General features: G+C 37.4%; 1 protein-coding gene and 1 long non-coding RNA gene across 4 annotated transcripts in view; one reads left to right on the top strand and one right to left on the bottom strand.

Moving 5' to 3' along the window:
• Positions 1–25549, top strand: part of DIAPH2 (diaphanous related formin 2) — an 801414-nt gene that overhangs the window by 729932 nt on the left and 45933 nt on the right. The window lies entirely within an intron of this gene.
• On the bottom strand, positions 7177–12035 carry LOC112543771 (uncharacterized). Its single transcript, XR_003086999.2, has 4 exons — positions 11897–12035; positions 10900–10983; positions 7881–8008; positions 7177–7315 (listed from the first exon to the last, which is right to left on the bottom strand). It is a non-coding gene; the product is annotated as an uncharacterized LOC112543771 (long non-coding RNA).

Below are 25549 nucleotides of genomic sequence, written 5' to 3'. Positions count from 1 at the left end.
AAGATCATTATTTACTACAGAAACTTGATCTCACAATGGACAAAGTATTTTTTTTCTGAGAAGCGCACATGAATTTGACAAATGTTATGTGGTTTCATGAGTAAATAGAGATGTTTTATCAATGTTACTTAACTATTTCCACTGTACTCAGTTTAATTATTTGTACAATCATTTTAAGAAATAAAAAAATATACTAAGTCAAATACCACAGGCTAATGAGAGCCAACAGTTTTAGTACAGCATGTCTGTGTGGCACATTGGAAAAGCTATACTGAGCTAAAGGCCCAGATATGCAAATTGCACTTCTTTATACATAAAACCCATTTGTCTGGGGGGGTTTCCTCAAATTGCATTAATTTTGCTTTTGTAAAAATTTGGTAAATTGATCTGTTTTTGCTGGTTGACCATTCATTTTTCAGACATTTTACTCTCTATTTAGTGTGGAACCATGAGTTTTTATTTGGAATGGTAAAATGAATAAACAGAAAATACCTTGTGTAAAGATGAGATTATTATTAGAAATTGAAATAGAATAAGCTGTCCTCATACTAAATTACACTTTGGCTTCATAGGCCTTGTTTCATGACTTAGTAGATTAAGGTAAACACTTGCAGAACCCTAACTTTTTACTTTAACCTACATGTAAGCTACGAACTGCCATGCCTCCATTGGGATTTTACCTTCCATTAGTTAATTTGAGATAATTAGCTTGAGTGAAGAACATACTTTTTTTCTATTGACAATGAAACTTTAAAAAAACTTTGGTTTATCTTCTCTTCAACCAGTGCATCCTATGGTTTTGTTTTGGGTTTTTTTAAGCTAATTATATACCTAGCCAATCAGAATTTAATGGTATCAGTGAAGAATGGGAGCAGTGCACATAAATTGTGTTCATTTTCATAAATATAGTTAGGTCAAAGTTGCTTTTTTATAAGACAAAGCTGCATATTTTCATCTCAAACTAGTGAACTTCTTTTTCTAATTCAGCTTTGAATGTGAACTCACCAATACGGGCTTTTTTATACTACAAAATGTTATAACACAATGTCATATGTTCAGTATTATCAAACTAAACATGTTAGCACTCAGCATAGACAAGGATTGTTGTCATAAAGTTTAAAGCCAGAGGAGACCACCAGATCATCTAAAGATCACCTGCTGTGTTTAAAACCCTAACAGTAAGTCATGGTTCACCTACAGTAACTTGAAAGTTAATGCTTTGTATAATGAATCATTTAACAACTGAATATGGTAGATGACATAATTTTTAAATAGAATAGTTTTATTTACACAGAGTGAAAACACATTTGACATCAGTTAATTAACAAATTACCCAGTGCTGCTTCCCATTGTAAAGAAACTTTGTAAAGAAACATCCACTTAAACAGTCTGTCCAGTCATATTTACTTAAAAAGTGGTTGAAAGTGAAGCATTGATGCTTCAAGATGGATTTAAATTAGAGTTTGACTCTCTAATCCGAGATAGGAGAAGTAAGTCCTGCTATCATTGAATGAGGAATATTAGAATTCTGGTTCCGTAGCTGAAGGTTGAATTTTGAGTCCTTAATGCACGGAAGTGATGCCTGAGCATTGCCATAGAATCACCAAGTATGTTTCATCATCTTACTGCAACATGTAACATTTTTCTATCCCATCATTTTTACTCCTGCTGTCCTATATATTTTCTCATCCTTTCCCCACCATTTCTCACTTGCTGACTCTCTTTTTCTACTCTGTTCTTTCCTTCATTTCAGCATATTCATTTGTAGTTTGTTCATTCTATTCCCACTCATATTGAGTTCCTGTTCCCGTCACACATTTAGTCCTCCTTTGTGAGTGTTCAGAGCTACCACTTGACCAGTTAATATTCCCAAGAAAAAGATGTCAAGATGTTGAATTGTTAAACTATTTCCACACGAGCTCATTAAATCTATTTTTATTAGACAATTCACATTAGCAGCTGTCTCTATCCTTACTTGTCAGCATTGTCCATCAAAAGTGTGTGTTTGTGGAAAAAAGCCTTGAAAACAATCATCTCAGTGGTATAGAATTGCAGACAGGACTCAGAGAAAATTCATCTCTCTGTGTTTATACTGTGAGTGCCTGGAAATCCCTCCTAAGGCACTGCCTCAATTTCCCTGTTTGTTCCAAATCTAGAGTTCCCCAGCATAGTCCAAATTGTCCGAACTTTCACATCCCAGCAGTTCATCACCTCACCAAGAACACTCCAGTGTCTCTCTCCACATCCCAGTTCTCTGATGCAGTTTCAGCATTTCTCACTGCACATTCTAGCCCCTCCAGCTGGGATGCTTCTCTGTCCTGTTTCATTCCCAAGTCTGGTTCTAGCTATCACTTGGAAACATCAGCAGGCTCACCCTGCTATCATTCCTCCTCCTTTTCTAGCCCTCTGGCTTCAATTCTCCAGCCCAGAGAGCAGAGGGTATCACTCTCTGCTTCTATCCTTCTTTGGACCTATTTTGCCAGGACTGTTTAGACTGGGAAAGGAGCCCTGGTTGCCTTTCTGCCTTCTGCTTTCACCAGCCTGATCTGGTTTTGCTGCCAGCTAGAGAAGTTTCACTGCTTCCTCCTTCAGGAGCTCCTCTCGTGGAAGCTCTCAGCCCAGCTCTGCTCTTCTCCCGAGCTGAAAGCTGTTTCCTCTGAACTCTCCCTTTCTGGCTTCTAAATTCTGAACTTTCACTTGTGTTTGGGCTGTCTCTTATGTATAAGCCCCAGGCATAGTTGCCAGTTCCATTGGTACTCTTCATTGGTAAAAAGAAAATAGTGGGGGCTGGCATCTGACCCCAATCGGTTCCTCCTCCACACCAGCACCTCCCATCTGCCAGAGGCTTCACCAATCAGCTCCTCCCCTTCCTTTCCAGGGCGGGGTCAGCATAAGGTGGGGATAAGGTCAAAACAAAGAGGGCAGGGGACTTGGGTCACAGCAGGGGTCAAGCACCTTCCCCAGTGCAGGTTGGCGGGAGGGGAGCAGGTTGCAGGTGGCTCAGCGCCACCCTGCCTTGGCTTGCAGGCTCCACCTCCTCCTGTAGTCTGGGGAGAGGGGATCCCCGAACCTTGCAGTCTGGATCAAGGGAAGCCACAGGCCATAGGTTCCCCATCCCGATGTAGAGTATCCCTGACAGGTGTTTGTCTAAACCTGCTCTTAAAAATCTCCAGTGATGGCGATTCCAAAAGCACCCTCACTAATTTATTCCAGTTCTTAGCCACCCTGACAGTGAGAGAATTTTTTCTAATGTCTAACCTAAACTTTGCAATTTAAGTCCATTGCTTCTTGTCCTGTCATCCAAAGTTAAGGAGAATTATTTTTCTCCCTCTCCCCTGTAACAACCTTTTAGGTACTTGAAAGCTGTTATCATATCCGCTCTCAGTCTTCTCTTTTCCATAGTAAACAGACCCAATTTTTTGAATCTTCCCTCACAGGTCATGTTTTCTAGCCCTTTAATCATTTTTATTGCTCTTCTCTGGACCTTGTCCAATTTGTCCACATCTTTCCTAAAATGTGCCCAGAACTGTACACAATCCTCCAACTGAGGCCTAATCAGAATAGAGTAGAAGAAATACGTCTTGTGTCTTGCTCACAATACTCCTGCTAATACACCCCCGACTGATGTTTGCTTTTTATGTAACACTGTCACTCTGTTGACGTATAATTAGCTTGTGGTCCACTATGACCTTTAGATCCCTTTCTCTCATACTCCTTCCTAGATAGTCATTTCCTATTTTGTATGTGTGTGACTGATTGTTCCTTCCTTGCAGGAGTACTTTGCATTTGTCCTTATTGAATTTCATCCTGTTTAACTCAGACCATTTCTCTAGTTTTGAATTATAATCCTATCCTCCAAAACACTTGCAACCTCCTCCCAAAACTTGGTATCATCTGAAACTTTCTAATTCTGCTCTCTATGCCATTATCATAATCGTTGACAAAAATATTGAACAGCTCCAATCCCAGAATTTATTCCTGGGGAACTCCACATATTATGTCCTTCCTGAATCACTGTGAGCCATTGATAACTACTCTCTGGGGGCATGTCTACACTAGGAAATTATTTGAAATTAACTAAATTTGAAATAATAGCTCCCAAACTAACAGAACTAAAATGGTGTGTTCCCCACTCCAGGGCAGCCTCAAAATTAGTTTGAGGCAGACATCCGTTATTGTGGATGCACTATTTCGACTGAGAGCCCCAGGAAGCACTGGAAAGTAATTATTTCAAAATAGGAGCAGTAGAGCAGCCCCGCTAAAGCTATTTCAAAATAACTATTTTGATATAAGTATTATTCCCTGAGGAAAGCAGGAGTACAGATTTTGAAATAACCAGCTTGTTACTTCGAAATAACAGCCTTAGTAGTGTGGACACTCTGTTTATTATTTCAAAATAAGGAGGGTTATTTCAAAATAACTACCTAGTATACACCAGGGCTAGGAGTGGTTATCCGACTATGGAGTCTAGGTTTCATTTCCCTAGTTTATTTCTTAAAAGGTCACGTGTATCCTTGGGAGAGTCCCTCTTTCTTCAGAATCCCATGAAATGCCATTCTCCATTTTTCAGGTTTTCTCAAAGGAAAACTCTGGTGCTCGGTGATTATATCGAATACTTAGGAAAGAATTTTTAGAAATAGACACCATTATTTTGGCATCCCCAGTGAATGAACCTTTCCCAGTTGTTATTTCCACACCATTTAAAACATTAAAAACACTTTGACAAATGGTGGTTTCTAGTGCTTCCTAAAGGGAAAATAAGTTCACTGCTATTTTGCATCAGTGGATACAAAGAGGAATCATGTTGGTGGGGGGCGTTTTGATGGATATTTATAGTTTAAAAACTTAATTATTTTTGGTTATTGGCTCTTTTTAGTAGTTACTGTGGTTGCTCAGAAACTGGGTTGTTGGTTTTTTATATTTTTTTGCTTTCATAACTAGATAATGCCACCTCAGGATTCATGAGTAGACTTGATACCAGGGAATATTTATCAAGTTACCAAAGGCAGAGCTGGAAGATGTGGCGTTGTTTCAGATTTTTATTTTAAATGTCTAAGCCCTTCAATGCAGAGATCAATGCCATAACGTGTCTCTTCTTCCTAAGATGCAGAGTTGAGATTGACTACCTTAAGGACTCATTGTGTCTGCAATAATGAACAAAACTACTGAAAAATAATTAAAGAACTTGCTAATCAGTTCATTAATCAAGTGTATCTGCTGCACATTAAACAGAGACAAATAGAGAACACCACTAGTAACCAAAAGTCCTCTCTCATATAAAATCAAATGTAAAGATAAATACAATTGAATTTCCTTTTGTGGTTTGATTTGTATCTCGTTGCATTTCTATAAACCAGCATTTAAGCAAGCTTCCCACTCTTGGTTTTGAAAACTGGTCCTGAACCTCCATTGACATTTGCTTGATAAACACCTGAAGTCTGCTCATTGTTTGTAAAAGCTGCATTTAATCAGCCATTCTTTAATGTTGTTCTCTCATTTAAACCCACATATCACTGCAGTGTAACTTAGCAAACGTATAAAAAAAAAAGTGCTGCTATTGCAAGGTTTTGAATTGCAGTTATATTAGAAGTGAAACATGATCATTCTCAGTTCTAAAATGTATAGATGTTAGTGTCGTAGGTATGTATTTTTCTCCTCCCTGTCCTTCCCTCCATTCTTTTTCGTTATTTATCCTTGAAAATAATGGATATGTGGAGGATTTTATGACTTTTTTTAAACTCTCTCGACACACAGTTGAATGATATTTACCAGTGCCCAGAGCGCCATGGAGAGAGGTACTTTTCAAAATACTCTTGGTAATACCATACAAGTATCCTTTTCATAGTATGGCAAGGAGATGAGGTAATATTGGAACACAGAGCTCTTCTTCAAGTCCACTTCAGGTCTGTGTAAGCTTGTAAGCTACTCTTTCTCACCTCTTGCCATGCTATGCTATGAAAACCATATTTTTTCTCCAATATCTTGGGACTAACAATACTGCACAAATATAAATATAATTTAAATATTAAAATATGGAACACTTTCTACAATTTTCTATAGAAACAAAAACATTAGATCATATAGAATTTCATTAGAATTTTTACATCAGAGAGGGCAATAGTGTTTCATTATGAATGTCACCAGCAAGTGAGATATTTCATCTGTATTAAAAAAGGCTAAAGTTCATATTTCACAGAGAATAAATGTTCCTTACTCTGTCCAGATTGTTTTGGATCAGCATTTAAAATCCATTAAACTTGATAATATTCAGTTGTTTAATCAGAGTAAATTATGTAAGTGCTGTTCTCAATTAATGACAACTCTGATAAAAAGTTATATACCAGTTTGGGTTTCTGCAAAAAAGTCACAAAGTAGTCAGAAACCAAAATGAACCTTAAGGGAAGAAATGCTCTATAAGACATCATTAGGAGAAGGTTAGTTATTCAGGCATAGTCTGTTGGCTGTTTTGTCTTTTGGAACCGAGCTCCCTTACTTTGTTCCTTTTTTTATTATTATTCTTTAATCTTCCATCCTGTTAAATGAAACATTAATTTCTCTTAGGGCCAAATGCTTATCTCAGTGTCTTGATACAGTAGATGGGCTGCATCCATGCCTAGGTCTGTAGAGCTGATGCAGGAAAGGTTCATTGTATTTACATATATAGTGTGTGATTCCAAAATGATTTGGTGGTCTTGACACAGACAAAATCCTTGTCCCAGAAAGCTTACAATCCATGTGACTCTTTTGCTCTTCTGATCCTGTCTTTAGCAGATCTGTAGTCTGTGCCTCCCCCCATAAAGAAGGGCTTTTACCATAATATGTACACACCCCTTCTACTGCTACTATAATTCCAGCTATACATGCCCTTGCATTGGGCCTTAATTCAGAATAATTGAGCATAACCTGTGTAGGACATATGTACTCTTACATAACGTGTGTCTTTGGCTAAACTAGGTTACTGTTTGATCTTTTTAGCAGATCTTGCCTCAGATATTTTCTTGGAGTTTAATTTGATATTCATGTATTCAGTGTAAAGTTTTGTACTGTTACTTTGTGCACTTCAAAGCTCCCAACTGCCTCTTTATTAGATTGTGGCTGTTACTCTACTCTTGTGTTGCCTTTAACCTCAGTTTCTCTTGCTGGAAATTGCTGCCAGAGCAGCAGTTTTCTTCCTCTTGGGGTGGTATAATCTGCAGCTTGTATGAAAACTATCATCAATGGAATTGCATGGTTAGGATTTTGCCAAGTGAACTTCAGGTCACATATTCTTCGTGAAGGTCCAGAGAGGATGAGCCATCTGTTTAGCCACTTTTACCTGTTTAAAAAGCAAGAAATTTCAATAAATGTGTTACTACTACTCACTCTATAACTCTGGATTACATAGCCACCTTTTGCAGCTTTAATTTAGAGACTGTTTTTGTCCAACAAGATAATACTAAATAATTCATTGAGAAACTGCATATTTTTATTTGGGAGACCCTCCCCCTTTTTTAAAAAAAAATCTTAAAATAAATGATATTTTGGTCAACCATGTTCAAATTACATATCTCACAAGCCTCCTTGAACATCAGACACATGTTTGGGATTTTCAGTGTCATTCCTTAATTTATAAATTTGGGGTTGACTGTCCAGTGTGTGACTGATTTCCACCTTTGAGTCATTACTAAGAGTATCTCAGAAGAATTGGTTTTTTATTTGCTTCTTAAGACCATTTAATTTTTGCCCTTCTCTCCTACCAAAGTTGGAATATTCAGGAGTAGAATCCCTTCCCAATCCCAAGTCAGCGAGACAAGAAAACTACATCCTTTATCTTACAACTTTTATCCTTAATGGTTCTGGGAAAATGCCTAATGGTTCTTAATTGTGTATTCTTCATTTACCTAGTATTGATTTGCGGTACCTTCAGTTACATTCCCTGATAATTACCACCTTGCTGACTTTAATTGAGGTAGCAGTTGCTTTTATCATGGTTTTAGTCCACTTATTTATCTCATTTCAGTTGTATTTTCTTTAAAATAAAAAGAAAATTAAATATTACATTTAAGAACATCAAAAACAAAATGAAGATGCTTCTTACCTACTTAGTACCAGCAAGATGTATGTAATTGTAGGAATATTCCCCATTACACAGCTTGTGAGAGAGGGCAAAATACCAATGTCTCCATGTCTCAAACTGCACATATTACAGAACGTGAAAGTTGAGAATAGCATCTCAGAAGACAAGTACTTAACTAATAATAGTTAGCTATAAAGGCAGCCTATAAGCAAGGCAATGGATTTTAACAGCCTTACTGGGAGATGCCTCTAGAAATGGTGGCTGTGTCCTTCATAGTGCCTTTGGTATTCATCAACTATAGACCCTTTAAATGTCTAGTTCGGTTTTTTAACATTTCTTTTCCTTTTTTACAAATCCTTCCAACTGATCACATAATTACTTTAACCTTATGTTAATATGTCTGTGAATGTTTCTTTTTAATGATCAAGCTCACAATGTTTCTGAAGAAATGATAGGTAACAAATGAGAAAAAATAAAGCACACATTTTCTCACTTATACAAAAGTAAAATTATATGATTAATAATTAACTATTATTAATGCAACTCCCTAATTGTCTGTGTCCTTTCAGGACAGGTATTCTCTACCAAATTTGTAATGTTGCATTCGAAACAGGGGAAAGAGAAGAAAAAGTACTGAATCCAGGCAAGAGAAAAGGAAGAGTGTTAATTAATTTCCACAAGGGTACCAATCTGCTTATATACTTCCTAGAATACTCAACACTTTTCATCATGGCATTTAAATTTAGCACATTTAAAATTGTGATCTAAACAGGTTTTATAGACGATAGTGGGATCATGATGAGGACACAGAGAAGTCATTTACAAAGCTGGGGGGAAGGCTAACAGCTCATGCTCTGATGGAGGTACTTTAACCCTTTCAGTTCAACTTTCATAATCCACATAATCCAGAAACACATACCAACTGCGAACTACAAGGGGAAATTAAAAGGCAGCAGTAAACTATGTGGCTACATCTAGATGCAGGCTTCTTTTGGAAGAAGCTTTTCTGGAAGAAATCTTCTGAAAAAACTTCTTCCAAAAGAGAGTGTCCATGCTGCCAAAGCGCATCAAAAAGGCAATCTGCTTTTTTGAAAGATAGCATCCACACTGAATAGACACAGTCTTGCATTTAAGATGTGCTTACTGTGGATGGAGTAACCACCAGGGCACTTGTGCTTTTTCCTCTTTCCTCTTCTTTCGAAAGAACTCCCTCTTCCCCATCCCAACAGGCCTTTTTCCAAAAGAACTCTTTCGGAAAAAGGCTTCTTCCTTGTAGAAAGAGGTTTACCAATGTCAGAAAAATCCCTCTGTTCTTTCGATTTTTTTTCAAAAGAACACGATTGCAGTGAGGACGTAAATGACGTTTTTTTCGGAAAAACAGCCTTTTTTCTAAAATAAACTCTGTACTGAATAGAAAAGAAGGTGATAGAAGTGATGATTTAGTAACATATGGGTAGGCCTTTGCCAATGTTGGTATCAAACTGCTCACTTACATGAGAACAGGAGATGAAGTAAGAAAAGAGTACTTAAAGGCAGCTTTCACTCCCGTCTTCTTCACACTACCAAGAACAGGCCTTGGGAGTTTGGAGAGGGACAGAAACATGATTCCTCATGGGAATGTCAAACTTAATTTAACTGATTATACGAGTGGAGGGTCTTTGACGTGGGGGTTTTAAAAATACTCTGATTTGTGCTGGTTATATCTAGGCTATGTTCTGTCAAACTAGCAACATTAATATCTCATATAGTAGTTTTCATTGCAAAAATCAACTTTTCCCAGTGTCTGAAGTATCAAACTTATTTCCTATTCTAAGTGCAAGACGGTGGTGGGAAATAGAGGGGAAATCAGAGAAATATTTCTTCTTCTAATATCACTGTGTTTTATATTATTTGCAACAAACAGAAAATCAGCTGTAAATATGCTTTTTAGGCTTATTCCTAACTGTTTTATAGAATAACCAGGATTAAAATTACACAGTATTATAAGCAACAAAATGAGCAATTTAATATATAAATGGATGGCTGCTGGCTTGCTCTTAGTTTGTTGTAAAATATTTCTCAAGTAGAGAGAATGGTAGAGGAAAATAAATCAGTGCACAAGTTATACAGTTTCTGCATCTTCATTTTTCCACACCAGTTTTACTTTTGATGTTATTTCCCAATGGAGACTATCTGAAAACTTATATAAAAATCACTTAGTCCATGTCACTTTTTACTGACTAGAAGTCAGTTTACCTATAAAATGTACAAAAAGACGTTATTTTAACTGTTTTGGTTCAACGGCACCTTGCTGAACAGACTGCTTGATCTTGAATAGTGATGTTCTATAACCTGTACTCTGATTCTTTGAGTTAAAATAATTATGTTCATATTTTCTTCTTACTGAAGCACCTTGTTTGTGTTTTTTAGTTTTGGTATTTTGTTTTTGCTGAAATGGGGAGAAGATTCATCAAATATTAGTATAAACCCTTTTATGTTTATGACCTCTTGCTACAATGTTGAAAACATTCACATTTTGTCCTGCATTTCATCAGCATTTACAGATAAAAAATTAGTCACTTGTCCCAAAGGAAATGTCTAAACTAACATTTGCTATTCATTCATTATTCTTCATCGTGTTTTTCTTCTATATGTAAAAGCACTTTATTTTGTCTGAGCTGTCATCTAAATTTACTTTGTAATTCCTAAGGGCTGTCAGATGTTCATTAAATCTTGATTTTCTGTCAAGAGGAATTAATAATGTTGTTTTTTGAGTGAATTTGGAAGCAATACAGGATTGAGCTCAAATATTTGAATGCCATCTTAGTATTAAATTGGTTATCCAATTTTCAACTTAGTTTTACCTGTTGGATGAGAAATAATATATCCATATCTCCTTTTGTAATATTTGCCTTTCTCCATAACTGTGTTAAAGCACAATAGCTTTTCTGTAATTTACAAAAAAAAAAAAAAATTTTGTTGTTTAGAGCATGTCATGAATAAGAGCTAATAATGATCAATTATAAGCCTCCATTGTATATAATGGGATTTTTAGAAAATCAAAGCAAGTTCGACAGAATACCACAAACATTGATTTGTAGGACAGTAGGTCACCTTTCTTCTAAAACCAAGCTAATAAACAATTTGTTTTCCAATACTGTTTTGCTGCAAACTGCCACTTACATATCTAGGAACACAAACTCTAAAGTCATTACCTGTTATTGCTTTATTTATTACTTTTAATGGCTATATTTTTATTAGTTTGATCATTTTAATTTGCCCGTCTCAGTTATCATGTTCTTTGATAGAAAATCAATTAAAACAGCTAAGGATTTGGAAGATGTTTACTGTCTGTTTCACACTATCTATCTTTTTCTAATCTGTGTTTTATCAGCCAAGATAGAGCCATCCTGTCTCTACACCTTGTGCTGTCAAAACAGTGACAGGCCAAGCTGCTCTTGTTGACACAGTATGCTCATCTACCATGTAGGGTGGCATTACATTTACATTCTCCTGCACATTTGGAACAAAATGTGGGTGATGGAGCTTATTTCCCCCTCTCTTTATTCCCTTGTTTACATGTGCTGCCATATAATGATCAATCTAAAGTTGTGCAAATATTACATTATCCTGAGCTGTAATGCTCTGAAAGACCTCATTATTTAACTTCATTTCCCCCTGTTCCATGTGTAACAGATTTCTGACCGTATTTCCCAAGTCCTATGTATATTGACACAGTTTCCCCATCCTCTTCCAAGTTCAAATGTTCTAATTTTGATACTTTAGACATGCAGGTTCTACAGTCATTTGAACCCATATGCCATCCCTTTTGTCTCTTAATACATAAATAAATAAAATTACTTGTCTGTATTTTGTTGGCATTTATCTTGCCCTTCAGTGGGTAGGCTGAGCTTTGGGGACAATATCCAGCCCTCAGTGGCCCAGAGCTCAAGCAATCTAAATCACTTTTTCATTTCTGAGGCAGAGCAGCATGCTTCAGGCAAAAAGTATTGCAGTTAAGTTGGAATAAATGCTTTAAATTCTAGAACTAATGACAATGGATGATGTAGGGGATTATCTTTTTCAAGAAGAAGTACAGAGTTACTGTATAGCATCCAGTCGGGGACTTAAACCGTTACATTTTTTCCTATTATAGTAATTACTTTATGTATCTGATTGCTTGTTTGCTTTCCTGTTGACAGTGCCAGGCTTTTTTGCCCTTTTGGGAAGTGCTTTTTGTGGTAACTGTTTTTTTAACCTTGAGGTTTGTCCTTTTACTTTTTTTTGTACTGTAACAGATTTTCCCAATAGGCAGGCTACTCCTATGTGAAGGCTGGAAAGTTCAGCAAGTTTCCACTTGGGAAGCATCCCTGGAATTCCTCCATCAGAGACACAGGGTTTGTCCCATATCCAGTGGAACCAATCAGTGGAGGTTCTGTCTCTTAAAACTCAAGATTTGTGGAGGTGCAATGCTACCTTTGCCCAGGCTTTTTTGAGCCTTGTTGGCACTCTGCCTTCTTCAGCTGCACTTGGACCCAGGCCCTACTACAAGGCAGGGTTCCACAATGTGGCATGTGGCAATGTGTAGCATGATAAACTCAGCATGTTTTTTTCATAAATCTTGAGAATAGTAAGAGAACAATTCTCCTTCATCACATACACCAGACTTCTTCAGGTGATTCATTGAGGTCAAAGCACAATAATGTGGAGGCAGCAATACTTCCATTCTCTTTCCTTCACAACTGGGCTCTTCCAAGTAAATGAATCAGGCCGTGGTGAAGGTTAGAAAGGCTTAATATTGGAGTAGAGTGGCCAAATGTGCGGCTTGTAAAATCAGAGAGTACAATAAGGTATGTGTCAGGACATTTTACTTCAACGTGAAGCCCTCCTAACCTCTGCAGCAGCCTAGGTGCATATCTACTTTGCATCCATTAGCAATGCTGTCTTTCTCCACCCAAAGCGATTCAGGGCAAGCTCTGACTTTCCTTCACTTGAAGAATAATAATCTACAGGTATTAGGATTCTGTAAGAATACAAAACTTTCACAAGATTTCATAGAATTCAACACAAGCTGTGCCATCTCGGCAGGCAGACCACGGGAATTTGAAAATGCTCCAAGAAACATTGGTCTTTTCAGCAGGGTCTTCCCTGTAGAATAGCAATGCTTTCCATGTTAGCCAACTCTGGGGGAAATTAAAAAAAAAAACCCTGAATGCAGTTGAAGGGGAATGCCCTGTTTCCGGGTTTTCACCATTTCTGAACGGTGCAGGCCATCCCAAGTGGTGTCAACTACAGAATTGTGAATATTAAGTTGGCAAAACACAGGCAAAAGTAGCAGATTTTTGTGAAGGAAGCTGTATGTTTTTAGGCTTTTATTAGTGCTTAAAATTCAAAGTGTGTTCATATTCACTTCCTTTTGACTACATATAAAGACAAATAAGGAACATACTGAGTAGTAGGGGAAAGATCTTAAGGATGATATAGGATAGTTTTATGGCTAAAAGTTGCTCATTACAGTATATTTTTCTTGTATTACAGCAATTTCCCCCATTTTAATATGTTTTATATGCATTCTAGGATAGCAAATCCCAAATTCAAATTAAAATAACAAATGTAATGGTTTCATTTTTATTTACAAGTCTAAGAATTTTCTTAGGTCCTGGAAGCTGTTGCCGGTCAGCTGGAACCTCATGCTTTATCCCTTCATACACTGCATTTTTGCATAGCAACACATTCCTAACTGCATTGTAAAACTAATTCAAAATCAGTTCCATTATTTAATTTTGCAAGACACATGGATAATCTTTCAGTGATAAAACTTATGATTTAGTACTTATCACTAGCAAAACCAAGCAGATGGAGATGGCTCCATCTCACAAGCTTTATGGTGCATGCAAGAGCAACGTCCATCTTTTTCTGCCCAAAAGCACAGGCTGATATTTGCTTCCTCTTGAATTGTTTTTTGTGGGGCATAAAAACATGCCCCCTGAAATACAACTGATACCAAGCCATTAAAAATACTTAAAAAGCATTTGCAATTGCATGATTAATCTTTTATATATTTCATATTCGTTGCTTTATTTAGAAAAGAACTAAGGAGAATTGTTTAATTTTCTATTCTAGAAAGAGCATTTATCAGATGAAAAACAGATGCATCATGAAAAGCTCATCTGTCTCATATGGTTTCTGTTAAATAAGAGGCCATGAATTTTCCAATAACCACTCCCACTTGCTGATATTTACTATTTCATTGTGACTAATAGCACCACCTTTGTAAAGCCAGGACATTAAACCAGCAGACCAAGCTATTTTCTTGTTTAACTTCAGAAGTATGCGTATACGAATATGATTACACAAATCTGTGTATTGCATTTGTGCTAGGACTGTGCATCAGAACTGTTTTTGGCGCTATTGATTTTAGCTAAACCTCAGTTCCTAAGTCCTGTTTGTTAAATTGAGTAAAACTCTTTTTTGCTCCAGTCTGTCCGCTTGGAAGCTCTTTATGCCCTGTCCATTGGTTGCTCCGCTGAATAGGTTGTGTCAGCTCTCCCACTGCACTGTTAATTTAAACCTTTCCTTTTATTCCACTCATGCTTCAGTTAATTTGATTTGCCACCATGATTTAAGGTTTAATTTGTATGATTATACACAGATTGACCATAATATTCCTTCTGCCACCTTTGCAATGTCTGTTTGTTTTACCAGTGGCCAGGTTTGGATGTGTAAAAACTCAATAAATGTAACCAATGCAGGCCCATTGCTTGAAAGATTTACAAACAACTTCTAGCCACTTCCTCTAGTTTGAAATGTGCAAGAATGTCTGGAGATGCCTTGCATCCCGCTCACTTGGAAAAATCTCCCACCTTCTATGAACACTATTTAAGTACACTCTCTTCCTTTATCAAAGGGATTTAGATTAGATTTGTTTCCTTGCAAAAGTACATTCTGCAGCTAGTACTAATGGTTACACCACAATTCTATGTGGCACCAAAGCTATAAAAGACCATTGCAGGTTTGTTAAAGTAGATACTTACTTTATGATCCTTCTGTAAAGCTCTTCCAAATCAGTCTGTTGTCTTTTACATGTCTCAGAGTTTGTATCTGCAAAAACAACAAGGAGTCCTGTGGTACCTTAGAGACTAATGGATTTATTAGGACATAAGACAAGAACATAAGAATGGCCATACTGGGTCAGACCAAAGGTCCATCTAGCCCAGTAGCCTGTCTGCCGACAGTGACCAAAACCAGGTGCCCCAGAGAGGATGGACCAAAGACAATGACGAAGCGATTTGTCTCCTGCCATCCTTCTCCAGCCTCTGACAAACAGAGGCCAGGGACACCAATTCTATTCCCTGGCTAATAGCCTTTTATGGACCTAACCTCCATGAAAGTATCCAGCTTCTCTTTAAACTCTGTTTTAGTCCTAGCCTTCACAGCCTCCTCTGGCAAAGAGTTCCACAGGTTGACTACACGCTTTGTGAAGAAGAACTTTCTTTTATTAGTTTTAAACCTGCAACCCATTAATTTCGTTTGGTGTCCTCTAGTTCTTCTTTTATGGAAACTAATAAATAACTTTTCTTTATCCGCCCTCTCCACACCACTCATGATTTTATATGCCTCTATCATATCCCCCCTCAGTCTCCTCTTTTCTAAACTGAAAAGTCCCAGTCGCTTTAACCTCTCCTCATATGGGACCCGTTCCAAACCCCTAATCATTTTAGTGGCCCTTTTCTGAACCCTTTCCAAGGCCAAAATATCTTTTTTGAGGAGAGCAGACCACATCTGTACACAGTATTCAAGATGTGGGCGTATCATAGTTTTATACAGATTTTGTGGGTATTCATCTGAAGAAGTGGGTTTTACCCAGGAAAGCATATGCCCTAATAAATCTGTTAGTCTGTAAGGAGCCACAGGACTCCTCATTGTTTTTGACATGGTCATCACTTACGTACCCTAATAAATAAAGCTGAAGTTTTCCACATGTTACATGAACTCAGTGCATACTGCCTTGGGTATCTGTTTGTTTGTTTGTTTGTTTGTGTCCACCGAGGTTTTATAATGCCCTATATGAAGATGTACTTCCAAAAAGTCTAATTTTCTCCTTAATCCTCTGAGGCAACCAAAGCTATTTTTGTATGTTTGTTTTCTCCTCTTAACTTAGTTTAATTCTTTACCATCTGCAGCAAAACCTGTCAATCAACTCTTAGGCCTTTTTTGATATTGTCCTTTCAGGTGTGCTGGCTAGAGATGTGCCAATAATGGATCTTTCTGCTTGCTAGCAATTCCAAAAATTTAAAAAAATTAAAATTCTTTCAGGTCTAACCAAAGTTGAAATTATTTGAAATTCTTGGTGCATTAAAAAGTTGAAAAAAAAATCCATCTGGGTAGAGCAAAATATTTCATTTTGACAAATCATAACCTTTTGTTTTAATTCCAACAAACTATTTTACTTTTTAAATGAAGTTAAAGGGGGAATATTGAAACAAATTGTTTTAAAACAGATATCCAAATAATTCTTCATTTTGAAATGTTGAAACAAAGCACTGTTATTTTCAAAACTTTTTATGGTAATGGGCTTTTTGTTGTTTTTGTTCTGGTTTTTTTTACAGAAAAAACATTTTGGCAAAGCCAGCACCTATTTGAAAATTGATTTGTTTTTACTGAAAATGTGCATTTTTAGGGAAAAAATTAGTCTGAAAAATGTAACTTAGCTCTAGTCTTGGCATAGACAATAGAGCACTTAGAAATGACCCATATTGGTTTTCTACTTTCTTCCTTTTTCCCTTGGCTTCCCATTCTCTCCCTTCCTCTGAGGTTCCACATCTGCATGATAGGTAAAGAGGGCAAGATAACATAATTTAGAGTTTGTGAACATTACTTTCAGATCAGCCAATGGGTTTGTTCTTTACCTACAAGGCTGTTCAAAACTGCATTAATGTATTGTACCTGCACAATATCCATAGCAGCATCTCCTAAGTGCCTGTCCTATGGTTTGAAGCAGATTTATGTTTGTAATATGTGAACATTAACATTTTACAGGTACTTTGTTCCCTATCTTTACTGGTATTTTATGGGTAAGGAGCCCAGTTTCAATGCACTGTTGAAATCCTAGCTCTAACACATTTCTGCTGCCATTGGGTTCTCTGATAATGATGTAGATCCACAGTAGCAGCAATGAAACTAAACTGCCTTTGTTGTTTTATTCTAATAAATCTTTCAGAGTTAAGTTGCATGATTATAAATAGCTGAAGAACTTATTTGTTAAAAATAAATGGTAATTTATCTTCACTGGCTTACAGAAACAAAGTAACTACAGAATTAAGTTTTAAGCTGTGAATAGAATAGGACTCAACAATAGAAATCTTGCAAGCTAAAAAATCCTACCACAGAAGGCCATGACCAAAAATTCCAGTATTTAGAACCACACACGGTATAAATGCAGATAGTAACGACAAACTCAAAAGTCATTGTAAAGCATTGACAATATATTTTCCACTGTACAAGACAGAAATTAAGAATAGGGCCTACCCCAATAGCGTATAGTCTAAAAGGCCCATTAGGGAACACAGCAGAGGGAGTTTGGTTTTGGTCAGAAATAGATATGGTTACGGTATAGAAGGCATATGATAGGGCAGATTTTGTGGGGTTTGTGCAAGAATTACATTTTCATGAAAATTTGAATGAAAATAAAGTATGGGTCTAAAATGTGCTGAACAATTTTAAATATGGTGTAATTTGAGTATGGTAAAGACTAGCAAAAGTAGGTTATGACTATAAATTCAGTAGGGCATTCACCATGATTTTAGTTGCATCAGTTAGCAAGTAGATTGAGATACTTATAGATGAAAACTGACTTAATTATGACTTGACTATGAATAGAGCCCTGCAAATCCGTGGATACGGTTGGGGAAAAGTGGCTCATTTTTATGGTTGTGGTTACAAATGTATCTAGAACCCTGCAGATTTGCGGATATCTACTTTATATCTGCTGGTATTTGCATCCAGGGATGTGGGTTCAGATATCCGTGGCTCATTTTTGCAGATGCAGATGCGAATACAAAATTATGAAGTCAGTATCAGAACAAAATAAGAAAAGATGCTTCTGAGGTAATGGTGCTATACTAGGGCTTACAGGATGATTCCTGACTCTGCTGCAAGCTTCCTTTCTGTCCTTGGACAGGTTCACTTACCGCTGGATTTTTTTAAGATATTTTGGTGCTTAAAGAAGCTTAAAAATTTTGACAGAGATTTTCAGAAGCAGTTAGTTGATTAGTGTCCATTGATTTCAGTGCTAGTAGTGGCATCAGTTACATCTGTTTCATGGTGAATTTACCCCCCATTGTACAGGTTATAAAGTTGTATAACTTGCAATAATTTCACATTATTTAGATATGCAAAATTGGCAAATGCTTTCATTTTAAGGAGCAAACTTACTCTTGATATTCATGTATGCCCAGGTTTGTAGCCTTTGGAAAAGGAGATGGGAGAACTAGAAGCTGAGAGAAACCCAGACAAGTAGTTACAGCTAGAAAGATGGTTGGGAATCTTCAAGATCCCATCTGGCAAGCCTTCAGTCACACCTTGTTGAAGATAGGGGAAACTTATGACGTGAGGATTTGGAGGCCTTTAACTAAAAAGGAAAGGATGAATAAAAATAATTTTGCAGCCTCTTTTATTTCCACTCTAAAGCAACACTTTTTAAAAGCCTAATTCAACAGGTGCACATGGAAACCTGTGATATCATAAATAATGGCAATATTGTATTTTTCCTCTGTAGCAATATTTAAACAGAGAAAGATTATGCAGGAAGATTTGATGTACTTGACCTGGTTTTAAAAGACCTTTTTATATTGGATTGTTACAATGATTTATATCACTATTTTGCTAATTCCAGAACTAAAACCAATACTTATACTGTAATGAAAAAGAAGCTTTTTAAATTTGTCTCATTCTTTCTCTCCAGTTGCTTTACACGTACAATTCTGCAATGGCTTTTTCATGCTAGTGTACTTTCTTAGCTATATTTATATAAATATGAACATTTTTATCATCCTGCCAACAATCTATGGCAGTCAGATGTAGTTTAGGCTTTCTCTGCATTTCATGGTTCAATGTAGTGATGCAGCTTTGTTTTGTTATCCCTGCCTTGTAAAACTCCATCCTGCCTGCAGTAAGAATGTTGAGATAAAGTATTAAAAATCTGTAATATGACTGGGTGCGAGGTGAAATGTAGTATAGTCATATGTTTCATTATCCAAGATGAAAATGTGAAGTGTTACATCACTCATGATATATGTGTACATAGTTGAATCTGTTTCAGAGTAACCCCAAAATTGTCCCTAATACTATAAACTAAGGTTTTTCTTATTCTATTATTTACATTCCTGTTATTGGTATGCTTTTGTATACAGTGAGCCCTCGCTACTTCGCGGTTCGACCATCGCGGATTCACGACTTCGCGGACTTTTTTCATTACATTATGTATATACGTGAATCCGCGATGGTCGAACCGCGAAGTAGCGAGGGCTCGCTGTATACATGTTAAATATGGTGTCCCTACTTCGCGGATTTTCAACTATCGCGGTCGGGTTTGGAACCTATGTACCGCGATAAACGAGGGTTCACTGTAAAGCGTAACTTAAAATTTAACAGGATTCAATTTCAAATAGGAGAGAGTCACAGTCCATATTCACATTTGAATACCACAGCTCCAGTTTTGCACATGCAAATACCTACAAAGATATCTATGCAGTCAAGTGCATGCATAAATAAAAGTCAAGAGACGATTTCCATGGATATTTTCATATGGATACACAAAAGTGGGTGCATTTATGTACCAGCATGTGAGAGTCTCATCATTTTCTAACTACTGTTAGAAAATGAGGCCCACAAAATATAAACCATGTAGTGTGTTTTCTTTAAATGTTTTCCAACAATGTATTTCACCATTTTTAAGATATTCAATTGACCGGTTTCAGCTATCTAAAACTAGAAGTTACTTAAGATATATGGGATGATTAATCAAACATTGTTAGCCATGTTTTGAAAAAGGCATGTAACCAAAATGAATTTCTGTACCGATTTCACAAGTTTGGAAGACTAGTATTTTATTTTAACTATAGTGTTTGATGGATTTTTATGTTCTAATTAAGTGGTTTAGACCTTTCGTCTCAGCAATTCTACAGCTCTTCTGTTGTTCTTTAGTGGCTTGTGATTGAAACTGCATGGAAATCTTTGATCCTTCCTCTGTTAGAATGTTAATTACTAATAAAGTTGATATAACTCATATCATACCCTTTTTGTGTTTTCCCTGATTCCTAGGGCTACCAGGGTCAAATGTCCCCTAGCTGCTTTTGTTTGTTTTAGGTGTTGTAGGCGTGTGGTTGTATGCTGGATAGTGGTGGAGGGAGTAATTAGAAGAAAAACTCTTGATGGCTATTTGTGTGGCATATCTCTGCATTCAAACTATTTATGACTACATAATGAATAATATGAAATATTATTAAGATTATTTACATTTAAAGTGCTTGAGTTTGACTTTAGGGAAATCAATGTGATCCACTTCCTTGAAAATTTTATATAAAATATCTATATGTGAGATGTAGGTTTCCTTTTAATAAATATAGTCACACAATAGGTGATTCTAAGTAATACTTGCATGGCTCTTATGCTTCAGCTGATCAGACCTTCCATATATCTATAAGATATCAGGATTGTGGGCTTTTTTCTCCTTTTATAATATGTGTATAAAGGTGCAAAGAAAATAAAATCACAGAAAAGTCTGCATTGTCAAAGTAAAATAATGCTGTAATCAAGTTTGTATATATATTTAGGTAGTACAATTGCGTAGAAATACATCCAGCTAAGTAGAAATACCGGGTTCAAATTCTAGATGCAGTCCCCTCGTTAGCTCCTTCATGTTTGTCATGGGGATTGGGGATTAATTTCTTGTTGCCCTATTTATGCATCTACCTGCTAGATGATCAGAAATAGTATTAACAGATCTTTGTTTGCTGTATTGTGGTGGTTTCATACATCATAATGAGTGGATTGAAAGAAAGCCAAGTTTTATGGCTGCCTAAAAGAAGCATGAGAGAGCTTATGAAAATGCATTAAGAATATGGAATGTGTTTCCTCACAATACATTTTAATTAAGATAATTAAGTATTCACAACTGTTTCACAGCGTTATAAGAATTTAGAGATAAGAATTTTATTAATTGTTAAGCATCAAAGAATCTGTAATGTTGTTCAAATATCATATCATCCAGTAAGCCAGGGATTTTTACCATACACAAATCTATCAGGATTTTTATGCACCTCAAGTACACATATTATTGCTTTTAGCTTTGAAGTTTTTATTATTAATTTTGCACAAAATAATTTTACTAACATAAGGATTTATTATTTGTATTGCAATAAGCACCCAGGAGCCCTAATCATGAATCAAGGTCCTATTGTTGTTTAAAAAAAACCCCAGACTATTGAGTCAAATTCTATAGTCAGGCTTATATGCAATCACCTTGGCTACATTTGCATTACTGTAACTGAGGCCAGAACTTGATTTTGCTTGTATGTACATAACTTGCAGGAAGAAGCCCTCATCTAAGAAAACTAATTCAATCAGAGACTCACTAAGTCAGTATAGAGGGTTTTATGCTGGTTATATAGGCATCCTCTGAAAATCACAGCATGCTATAAGTATTTTCCAAGATCTATTTTCTATTCATTCAGATAAAAAAATGTGTAATACTAATAACCAATGTTCCTCTAAGCTATGTGGCAGCACAGCTTCACAGGTGATTAATCAGCCCCACCCAGTCAGTCAGCTCTTTGCATGGAGTCCTGAGCCTCTGGGTGGGGCTGATTAATCACCTATGAAGCTGGGCTGCCCTGCAGTTTAGAGGGAACATTGCTAATAGCACCATATGGTGACTTCCAATAATGTTACCAGTCTGGCAAATTAGATCTACCATATAATGTTTATGTTTTTGTTTATTATAGAGAAATTTCACATTAATATATTACTTTTACCATATTATTAAATGTAAAATAAGGGTTTGGAGTATCTGCCTGCTGATGTATAGAATTTGCCATCATTTCGAAAGAAGTTAGCAGATTGTGATATTTAAGCAAACTTTCCCTGATATTCTTGTCTTGAAATTTAAAGTTTTAATATCAACTAAGAAATAAGGATCACACAGTAATGAACTACCTGCGTGCTTCTGAAAAAAGAGATGAGAAATTTGGAAATGTAGACAAAGCCTAATAATAAATGCTTTGCAATTGTGTATCCTTTAAATGCTATTTAAGTCAAGACATATGTGGTTTTAATGTCATCACTCTTTTTGTTCTTGTCATACATAAGTTAAATGAAATGACCTACATAGCAGGTTGGAGAGAAATGATTGATCAAGTCTTTTCCCTATGCCAAATCCATGCACCCACTTTCTTGCCTTCGTCTTATCTCATCTCTCCTCTTTGGATCTAAACTGTCATTCCTCATCTCTGTAATTTTGGACCCAAACCTGTCACCATAGGAAAGACAGAGAACAGTTGAAACTGAATGCTATTGCTTCTCTGTGGAGATCAACAAAGAAACAGTCACATGTGCATTGGCTACAAATGAGAGCTGCATTCATCAGAAAAGGAGCTGTCATGGCAACCTTTTTTTTTTTTAATAAACAGTCTTCCTTCTTTTCAAAGGTTTTTTGTCTTTATAGTTTTTAAATGAAGACAAGGAGAGAGAGAGAGAGAGAGAGAGAGAGAGAGAGATACAATTGGATGGTAAGGTGAGAATTGGGATGTTTTAGAAGAAAGACATTGTTCAAGTCACTTGTCTAATGGGATGCAATGGTAAACAAGGAAAGTTGAATAAAGATGAAGACATTTGAGAGCAGAAGAGTTTGGGGGAGAGATCTCTGTTATAAAGATAAGAATTAGGAAAACAATGAAGAAACGAGCAAAAAATTCCCATGGAAAAAAAACCCCTCAGCAATAGTATCCCATTTGTGCATAGAGGCAGTCCCCGACTTACGCGGATCCGACTTATGTCGGAGCCGCACTTACGAATGGGGCTTTTCTCGCCCCGGAGCTCACGGGCGGCGGGTCGCCACCCGTGTCCTCCGGGGTGAGAAAAGCTTCTCCCGGTCTCCCTGGTCTGCTGGGGGGGGTCCAGCAAAGCCGCTAGACCCCCCCAGCAGACCAGGGACACCCGAGCAAAGCCGCTGCCTGGGCGGCTTTACGAGCAAAGCCGCCCAGGCGGCGGCTTTGCTCGGGTGTCCCTGGTCTGCTGGGGGGGTCCAGCGGCTTTGCTGGACCCCCCCCCAGCAGACCAGGGAGACAGGAGCAAAGCCACACGGGCGGCGGGGTCCCTCCGCCTGTGCGGCTTTGCTTGGGTCTCCCTGGGGTGCTGGGGGGGACTCCCCCAGGACCCCAGGGAGACAGGAGCAAAGCCGCACGGGCAGCGGGGTCCCTCCGCCTGTGCGGCTTTGCTCGGGTCTCCCTGGTCTGCTGGGGGGGAGGGGCGCAGCTAGTGCGCCCCGCTCCCCCCCCCCCCCAGCAGACCAGGCTTTTGTTGCAGGACGCCTCGGGTAGAGCAGCTGGGGTGCTGCCGGGTTGGTCCTGTGGGAACCTACAGGGCAGCGCCTCAGCTGTTCAGTCCCAGGCTCCAGATTCAGCAGCTGTTGAAACTGATCAGGCTGATTCCAGGAAGCTGGGGGCAGAGCAACTCTGCCTCCGGCTTCCTGTAGTCAGCCCCTGGTCAGTTTCAGTGGCAGCAGCTGAATCTGGAGCCAGTTCCGACTTACATACAAATTCAACTTAAGAACAAACCTATAGTCCCTATCTTGTACGTAACCCGGGGTCTGCCTGTATTTATATAAAAGACTCCAGATAAGCCATGAAATCATAGTACAATTTGTCAATCACGCTGGAGGACATAAATAATCTTGCCAAGATATCTCCTGAGCAACCATTTGAAGTTGCTTCTGCCACTATAATTTACAGCATTATGTAGAAGGTAGAATATTGCCCCAAATTTACCAGGTACTCTTTATATTTGCTTGGTGCATGAATCACACTAAAACAAGTGAATATGGCAGATACACCTCCAAGGTTAAAGCTGGGCATTTTTACAGCAAGGGTCTCTTTGTTCACGTTTTCAGCCTATTACGTATTTTTAATCCCTTGACAATTAGGGTTGCAGGTGCCACATAAATGGAACTCCATTTGGGAATCCCATGTTTGTATGCCGCGTCAGTTTCTTAATCTACCTGCTGCTGTTGTCTATCTTGCGTTCTTCTCATGAAGTTGTAGTGCTGGGTACAGAGAATCAGACTGATATAAAACAAATACTCTTTCCCCAAAATATGTAGCGTACTCTTCCAAACCCTAGTAACGTGTGCCACACCTATTGCTACCTTTTTTGCTTTGTATTCCAGGCTGTTTCCTTCTGTCTGTGCCCCACTATTATTTTTACCAGATTATTGCTTTTGAACCACTCTGTAGATCACTCCCCACACATGCTTTTCCTGACTTTCCTGCTGACTGTTGCTCCTTCTCTTTCTGCTCAGGAACCACCTTACCATTTGATGTTCCTTCCTATGCCACTTTTTTTTTTTAAAGAAATTTATCACCTTTCACCAAAATTATCAGTAAAGATGTATCTTTTCATGACTTCTGATCACACATTGTCATCTTATGTCTTTTTGCATAGTTTGGTGGTGTTAGCAATTCTTGCTGTTGAGAAAATATTCTGGATCTGTTTTGTTGCCTAAGATAGTAGATTACAATATTTCACACTGTTCAGGTTCTAGAGAGCTCTGTTCATTTGAGGAGAGAACTAAGGTGCAGAGATGATGGTTTGATTTTTGAAATATTACTTGGCACCAGCAGTTGCTCTTGATTTCAATGGGAGTTGCAAGTGCTTGGTATAACCTTGAAAATTAGACCAAAGGTGATTTCTCCATAAACACAATCTGAAATAGTGGAAAAATCAGGAATAAAATCCAGGTCCATTTTTTACATGAACTAATATCTGTTTGCCTTCCCTGTTTGGAATGGACAGATCATATTGATATAGCTAGAAATCTAGAGTGAAGAAACAAATTAAAGCTTTATTTATAAAAAGTACAGTGCTTTCATGTATTTGTGTCTGATTCAAAAAGTTACATTTTGGTGAAACTTACTCTGGTGTTAGAGAAGTTAGTTTCATATGATATACAATGCTGAATATATTTCTTTATAGTAAATTTTGTGTCTATATAGAGCAACCATTCTGAAAAAAATTGTCATGCCACTGCATATATAATTTGAATGACCGAACTGAAAATGTTGCCAACTAACGAAAATTTGCAGTGTACCCTGACCTCAGAGAATTGGATTCTTACCAAGTAATAAGATCTGAGTTTCTTGCATAACACAATTTGTTATGCAAAAGTCTCTTTGAGGCTTAGCTTTATCTAGAGCCTCATCACTTGGCCTTTGGCAAAATTGTGGGCTGAAATCCAATCAA

The sequence above is a fragment of the Pelodiscus sinensis genome, chromosome 13 (genome assembly GCF_049634645.1).
Source record: "Pelodiscus sinensis isolate JC-2024 chromosome 13, ASM4963464v1, whole genome shotgun sequence".
Lineage (NCBI taxonomy): Eukaryota > Metazoa > Chordata > Testudines > Trionychidae > Pelodiscus > Pelodiscus sinensis.
Note: the sequence above shows the minus strand (reverse complement) of the source record. Positions and strands in the feature narration are given on the sequence as shown.